Source organism: Pseudopipra pipra, chromosome 12 (genome assembly GCF_036250125.1).
Source record: "Pseudopipra pipra isolate bDixPip1 chromosome 12, bDixPip1.hap1, whole genome shotgun sequence".
Classification (NCBI taxonomy): domain Eukaryota; kingdom Metazoa; phylum Chordata; class Aves; order Passeriformes; family Pipridae; genus Pseudopipra; species Pseudopipra pipra.
This window is the reverse complement of record NC_087560.1, coordinates 158,305-166,132: the sequence shown is the minus strand read 5'-3', so window position 1 is coordinate 166,132 and position 7,828 is coordinate 158,305. Positions and strand designations below refer to the sequence as shown.

Here is a 7,828-nt window from a genome sequence, read left to right as displayed (position 1 = left end):
ACACCTTTGTCATGTCCTCTATCTCTGCCTGAACTGGAGTGAAATTCCTGGCTGAACATGGGCAGCGATGTGAATCCCACCCTGAAAGATCCAGTCCTGGGCAAGGAGGTTTCCAGTGGCACTTGGGTTTCCTGTGGGTGTCCAAGAGATCCTGTGCCCAGGTCTGATCAGTGGGACACAAGGCTCACAGGAGACACGTCCTTTCCTGCAGCAGCTGCACGTGGTGCTTGAAGCAGGAAAAGCTCTAAAACAAGGAGGAAGGGCAAAGATCTCAGCCAAGCACAGGAGGTCTATTTTGAAATTACCATGCCCTCAGTAATCATTGTCAACCTTGGAATTTGTAAAGATGAGGTAAACACAACCTTATCATATGAGAAATGCAGTAATTTCTTCTGATATTGACCTCAAAGTTATTTTTGGGAACTCAATTATAGGAACAAATCTCCAGATTTCAGAACTGAAGCAGGAGAGGTTCTGGCTGCTCTGAAGGAAGACTCATGAGGCCAATGCAGCAGGAACAGGGCCCTGGGAACCGGTTGGTCAGTAAAACCGAGCAGTCACTGCTGGGGACAGAGGAGAAGGAAAGTCACTCCTTTGCTTCTTGAATGTGTCTTTCCATTCTGTGGGTTTGTTTATTATAGATCACATGGTTAAAAAACCCATCCCCCTACCTTGGCAGGACCTTATAAGGAGTGTTTTGCTCTCAGCAAAACCAGAGCCAACCCAGCTCATTCCCTCTCCGGAAGCTCTGCTTGCGACTGTTGGGCAGACACATCCCCACTGCTGGGGTTTTCCTCCCCCTAACACACAGCCTGCACAAACACAGCAAAGAGCAGAGGAAACCTCTGCAAGGGGCTCCTCCTCCATGGCCCCCTCTCCCCAAGGCAATTCCTGCAGTGGGGCTATTTCACACACTGGCTCACCTTGGAGGCACATCTGGAATTTAACTGCTCCAGCCCCACTGCTCAAGGAGGGACGATTGCAGCTGCCCAGTATCAGGTACAGGCAATGCAGCTGCTACCCCAACACTAAAGTTATGGAGGTGCATCTGTCAATCAGAGATGCTGGAAGACATCAGCAAATGCCCCTCATCCCTGGGAGCTGGGATGAGCTCTGTTCTCCTCTCAAGAAGATGAGGGTGGCAGGGAGCAGCCAACTGGATATGGGGCTGTTTGGACCTGGGCAGCTTTGGCTCAAACACTGAGCAATACAATCCCAGTAAGAAACTCCTGTGAGTGGATAAACCCTATGAAATTTTGCAAGTCGGGCTGGCAGTCGGGAGGCAGGGCTAAAACCAGGAAACAACAGCCCTTATTCACAGGAAAGAAAGCCTGGAATCTTTGGCTTTATGGTGCACTTGGTGGGCCAGGCTGGGGACTCCCTGGGCAGCATGAACTTTTTGTGCTGGCACCTTTGGTGTGGGAGGAATCTTTGTTTGTATGCAATTCTGGGAGTTGGTCTGGCAGTTGGGAGGCACGGTTCAAAACAGGAAACAACAGCCCTAAACCCCAGGAAAGAAAGACTGGAAGCTTTGGCTTTGTAGTGCAGTTGGTGGGCCAGGCATAGCACTCCATGAGCAGCAAGAGCTTTCTGTTTTGGCACCTTTGGTGTGGGAGGAACCTTTGTTTGTATGAAATTTTGGGATTCAGGCTGGCAGTTAGGAGGCATGGCTGAAAAAACGAAAGAAGAGCCCTTTTCCCCAGGAAAGAAAGCCTGGAAGCTTTGGCTTTGTGGTGCAGTTGATGAGCCAGGCTTAGCACTCCATGAGGAGCAGGAGCTTTCTATTCTGATACCTTTTTTCTAGGAGGAATCTTCGTCCGTTTGAAATTTTGGCAGTCAGACTGGCAGTTGGGAGGCAGGGCTGAAAACATGAAACAACAGCCCATATCCCCAGGAAAGAAAGCCTGGAAGCTTTGGCTTTGTGGTCCAGTTGGTTTGTCAGCCTGGGCACTCCATGGACAGCAAGAGTTTTCTGTGCTGGCATCTTTGGTGTGGGAGGAATCTTTGTTTGTATGCAACTCTGGGAGTTGGTCTGTCAGTTGGGAGGCGGTTCTGATAACAGAAAACAACAGCCCTTATGGGCAGGAAAGAAAGACTGGAAACTTCGGCTTTCTGGTGAAGTTAGTTTGTCAGTTTGGAGACTCCATGGAAAGCAAGAGCTTTCTGTGCTGGCACGTTTGGTGTGGGAGGAATCTTTGCCCGTATACAATTTTGGGAGTCAGGCTGGCAGTTGGGAGGCAGGGCTGACAACAGGAAACAACAGCCCATATCCCCAGGAAAGAAAACCTGAAAGCTTTTGCTTGGTGGTGCAGTTGATGGGCCAGCCTGGGCAATCCATGAGCAGCAAGAGCTTTCTGTGCTGGCACCTTTCATTTGGGCGGAATCTTTGTTTGTATGCAATTTCGGGAGTTGGCCTGGCAGCTGGGAGGCAGTTCTGAAAACAGGAAACAACAGCCCTTATCCCTAAGAAAGCCAGGACGCTTTGGCTTGGTGGTGCAGTTGGTGGGCCAGACTGAGCACTCCATGAGCAGCAGGAGCTATCTAAGCTGGTACCTTTTTTCTGGGAGGAATCTTCATCCGATTGAAATTTTGGGATTTGGGCTGGCAGTTGGGAGGCAGGGATGAAAAAAACGAAAGAAGAGCCCTTTTCCCCAGGAAAGAAAGCCTGGAAGTTTTGGCTTTGTGGTGCACTTGGTAGGCCAGGCTTAGCAGTCCATGAGCAGCAAGAGGTTTCTGTGCTGGCACCTTTGTTCTGGGAAGAATCTTTGTATGCAATTTTGGAAGTTGGGCTGGTAGTTGGGAGGCAGATCTGAAAACAGGAAACAACAGCCCTTATCCTCAGGAAAGAAAGACTGGAAGCTATGGCTTTGTGGTGCAGTTGGGTTTGTCAGCCTGGGCACTCCATTGACAGCAAGAGCTTTCTGTGCTGGCACTTTTGTTCTGGGAGGAATTTTTCTTTGAATGCAATTTTGGGATTAGGGCTGTCAATTGGGAGGCAGGTCTGAAAACAGGAAACAACAGCCCTTCTACCCAGGAAAGAAAGCCTGGAAGCTTTAGCTTTGTGGTGCAGTAGGTGGAGCAGCCTGGGGACTGCATGGGCAGCAAGAGCTTTCTGTGCTGGCATCTTTGGTGTCAGAGGAATCTTTGTTTGTATGCAATTTTGGGAGTCAGGCTGGCAGTTGGGAGGCAGGGCTGAAAACAGGAAACAACAGCCCATGCCCCCAGCAGTCCGGGGGGGAAAATGGACCGAGGAATCCGCTGTAAAGGGTTGGTGAGACCCAAAAGATTCTAGGAGGGGGTCAGGAGAAGCCCAGGAGTCCTGAAGAGGGTTTGGGGGTCCCCAGGATGGAGTCTGGGGGTCTGAGGTGGTCCCAGGAGATTTTCAAGGGTTAAGGGGATGCACAGGAGATTTGGGGGGTGAGGGGGAAAGGCGGAGGGGCGGCCCCCAGGAGGGGAGCTTTCGGAGGGTCTCCAGGAGTCTTGGGGGGGAGCTGGGCGGTTCCCAAGAGTCTTGGGGGAGATTTGGAGGGGTCACCAGGAGCCCCTGGACCCCCTGAACTCACCCGACACCACCATGACCTCGTTGGGGCCGCACATGGAAAACATCGCGGCGGGGGGAGACCCTGGGGCCGGGATTGATCAGGACCAATCAGGTTCAATCGCGATCCTCCCCCCTCCCGCCCCCACCGCCCCGCTCCCGGCAGCCCCCGCGGAAGTATCGACGTTCTATTGGATGACTCACCAGCGCAAGGAAAGGGGCCGAGCAGAATTTGGCAATGACGTCATTCCAGCAGAGCCGTTCTATTGGCTGCGACCCACGAGGGAGCCCCAGAACCTGTTCATGGCGTGGGAGGGGAGAGCCGGCATGGCCGGGAACGGGGGTGCAGAGGGTGTTCCAGTGCCCAGGAAAGTGGCAAAAAACTTTCCCCTCTCTCTCCCAGTGCCCCCTCAGCCCATCCTGGTGTTATAGGTAAATGAAACGAGGCTGAAATATAGCAGCAAAAATTTATTAAAGATTTATATAAAATGCAAATAAGCAAAACAGCACGCTGGGCGGCCGGGGAGACCCCTGCTCCACTCACGGCCCGCAAGCACAGTGGGCAAAAACAGTAACCTTTATACCCTTATCAATTCCCCTCCCATAGTCATTTGTTATTCCTCCATTGGATCCGAGTTCGCATGTCTGGTTCTGGTTGGTTCTTTTGCAGGCCCGCTTCAGTTGCCAGGTACATTCCTATCCATAGTTTTAATTAATCCTTCGTCCTTGAGGCCTAGTGTGTGGGACCCTCCAGATGTCCATCTTGGATCCTCTTTATCGTCCTCGTACTTGACCCTTTGATCCTTGTCCTTCCCTTCGTTACTTTAGGCGTACACTTTTAGACAATATACTTTTAGAAAAACAAGATACAAAATACTTATTCAGCAAGGCACAATAATTTGTCTTGTCAGCTTAAGAACTGCAAACTGCAGGATTATCAGCCTATAATACTGACAAATTAATTAACCATTCTGCAACTTACAGTCCCCCAACCTTAACAGAACATTGATTACAATAACATATATAGGAATATAACATGCAATACAATTTAATGAATAAATTACTTTACTACTATTAATTTGATGAGTAAATTACTTTACTACTACTAATTTATTACACCAGTCTCTCCCCTGCTCTCCCTCCCAGTGCCCTCGTTCATGGAGCTCCCAGCCCGGCCCCGCCCCCTGCTCTGCTCCAGCCTGGATTTCTCCCCTGCAGGGGCAGCTGAGGTAGCTCCAGGGTGGGCGGGAGCTTTGGGGGCAGGGGGTGGCTCCCGACGTGCTGCTGGAACCGCCCCTGGCAGGGCGGGCCCGTCAGCCTGGGGCACCTCCTCAGCCGAGCCTGGGGGACGGGCCGGCAGCTGGGAGGGGGTTTGGGAAGGAATGGGGAAACTGAGAAGGGGTTGGGGGTCATGGAGGTGACTGGGAAGGGGTTTGGGGGAGCTTGGGGGATTGGGAGGGAGGTTGGGGAGATTGGGGCGACTGTGAGGGGTTTTGGGGAATCGTCGGGGGTCTGGGAAGGGACTGGGAGAGAGTTTGGGAGCGTCCTTGAGGGGAAGGGGGAAACTAGGAGAGGGTTTGTTGGATCCTGGGAGGGCTGGAGGTAACTGGGAGGGGTTTGGGAACATCTTGTGGGCTTTTGTGGGTCTGGGAGGCAGTCTGGGGCCCTTGGACGGTTTGAGGGGAAGTTGGACTGGGATGGGATTTGAGGGCTCCTGGAGGGTCTGGGAGGGGTTTTTTATGCCTTTATACTGCGGGCATTGTCTAGTATTTATGGGGGTAATTAGTGAGCTGACTGTTTCATGATCATCCAAATTTTAACATACAATATGATTATTAGAATAAAAAGCAAAAAGGTAATATCAACAAAACAGTAACAGGTTGAAGCTCTTGGTTGGTTGCTTCTTTTACTCCAGTGTGCTGGTTTTAAAGTTAACCAACAGGGGAAATGAACTCAACTCAAAAGAGAGATTATAAATCAGAATAACAATTTAATAAAATAATACAATAAGTATGATTATACAGACAAACAATTGGTTTTAACCCACAAAACCCAAATGTATAACACAGCACCCTGGGGCATGAACAAAGTGGTGTTTCTTGCCTCCCCCCCCGAGTCCAAAGTAAAGGGAGAGGGGGAAAAAACCTGCTGGTGGGAGAGCTGTTGCAGTCTGGTCAAAAGTGGTGATTGCAGTCCAGTTGAGGGTGGTGAACTGCAGTCTGGTTGAGAGCGGTGAGCTGCAGTCTGGTTGAGAGCGGTGAGCTGCAGTCTTCCTCTGGATCCCACGAGTGGTAAAAAGGTTCCAAAACTCCAAGTTTATATATTCTTCAGTTCAGGCAGGAATGCTCAGTCCTTCCCTCAGAGCGGGGAATTCCATAAAAGGGTGTGAGGATGCTCAGTTATTCCCTCAGAGCGGGGAATTCCATAAAAGGGTATGAGGACAGGAACATCTTCCTATCTCGCAGGCCTCTACTGACAACAGTTCCTGGGAAAATGGCATGGAAGGCCATAGAATACACAGTCCTGGGCTACACCCATCCAGCTGTTCTAACTAGGACATCCAGTGATTTTAACTCTTTTCTGTCTGGGTTTTAATCCCTGTATGCAATTTTGGGAGTAGGACTGGCATTTGGGAGAGAGGGCTGGAAACAGGAAACAACAGCCCTTATTCCCAGGAAAGAAAGACTGGAAGCTTTGGCTTTGTGGTGCAGTTGGTTTGTCAGCCTGGGGACTCCATGGGCAGCAAGAGCTTTCTGTGCTGACAAATTTGGTCTGGGTGGAATCTTTCTTTGTATGCAATTTTGGGAGTCAGGCTGGCAGTTAGGACGCAGGTCTGAAAACAGGAAACAACAGCCCTTATCCTCAGGAAAGAAAGCCTGCAAACTTTGGCTTTGTGGTGCTGTTGGTTTGTCAGCCTGGGGACTCCATGAGCAGCAAGAGCTTTCTGTGCTGGCACCCTTGTTCTGGGAGGAAGTTGTTGGGCCAGGCTGTTCAGTTGTTCCACCCAGAACAAAGGCACCAACACAGAAAGCTCTTGGTGCTCTTGGAGTTCCCAGCCTGGCCCAAAAACTGAACCACAAAGCCAAAGCTGCCAGGATTTCTTTCCTGGCGATAAGGGCTGTTGTTTGCTTTTTTCTGCTCTGTCTGACAACTCCCAGCCTGACTCTAAAAATCGCATAAGGATGAAGATTTCTCCCACACCAAAGGTGGTAGCACAGAAAGCTCTTGCTGCTCATGGAGTACCCAGGCTGACACACAAACTGCACCAAAAAGTCAGAGTTTCCTGCCTTTCTTTCCGGGTGATAAGGGCTGTTTTTTGATTTTTCAGCCCTGCCTCCCAACTGACAACCGACTCCCAAAATTGCATACGGACGAAGATTCCTCCCACAACAAAGGTACATGGAGAGAAAGCTCTTGCTGCCCATGGAGTACCCAGGCTGACCGAAAAACTAAATCACAAAGAAAAGGTTCCAGGCTTTCTTTCCTGGTGACAAGGGCTGTTGTTTGCTTTTTTCAGATATGCCTCACAACTGCCTGCCTGACTCCCAAAATTGCATATGGACGAATATTTCTCCCACACCAAAGCACAGAAAGCTCTTGCTGCCCATGGAGTCTCCAGGCTGACATTCAAACTGCACCATCAAGCCAAAGCTTCCAGGCTTTCTTTCCTGGGGATATGGGCTGTTGTTTCCTGCTTTCAATCCTGCCTCCACATGACAGCCTGACTCCCAAAATTGCATACGGACGAATATTTCTCCCAGAACAAATGTGCCAGCACAGAAAGCTCTTGCTGCCCATGGAGTGAGCAACCTGGCCCACCAACTGCCACAGAAAGCTAAAGCTTGCAGGCTTTCTTTCCTGGAGATAAGGGCTGTTGTTTTCTCTTTTCAGCCCTTCCTCTCATCTATCAGCCCTACTCCAAAAATTGCATACAAACAAAGATTCCTCCCACACCAGAGGAACCAGCACGGAAAGCTCTTGCTGCTCATGGAGTGCCAAGCCTGGCCCAAAAACTGAACCACAAAGCCAAAGCTTCCAGTCTTTCTTTTCTTGGGGACAAGGGCTGTTGTTTCCTGTTTTCAGCTGTGTCTCACAACTGCCAGCCCGACACTCAAAATTGCATACAGATGAAGATTCGTCCCGCAATAAAGGTGCCAGCACAGAAAGCTCTTGCTACCCATGGAGTCCCCAGGTTGACACACCAACTGCACCACAAAGCCAAAGCTTCCAGGCTTTCTTTCCTGGGGAGAAGGGCTGGTTTTTTCAGCCCTGCCTCCCAGCTCCCTGCCA

At 50.4% G+C, this 7,828-nt stretch overlaps 1 long non-coding RNA gene across 1 annotated transcript; it reads left to right on the top strand.

Moving 5' to 3' along the window:
- Positions 1-934: 934 nt before the first annotated feature.
- LOC135420623 (uncharacterized) lies at positions 935-4,612 on the top strand. Its single transcript, XR_010433631.1, has 2 exons — positions 935-3,417; positions 3,479-4,612. It is a non-coding gene; the product is annotated as an uncharacterized LOC135420623 (long non-coding RNA).
- The last annotated feature ends 3,216 nt before the right edge of the window (positions 4,613-7,828 follow it).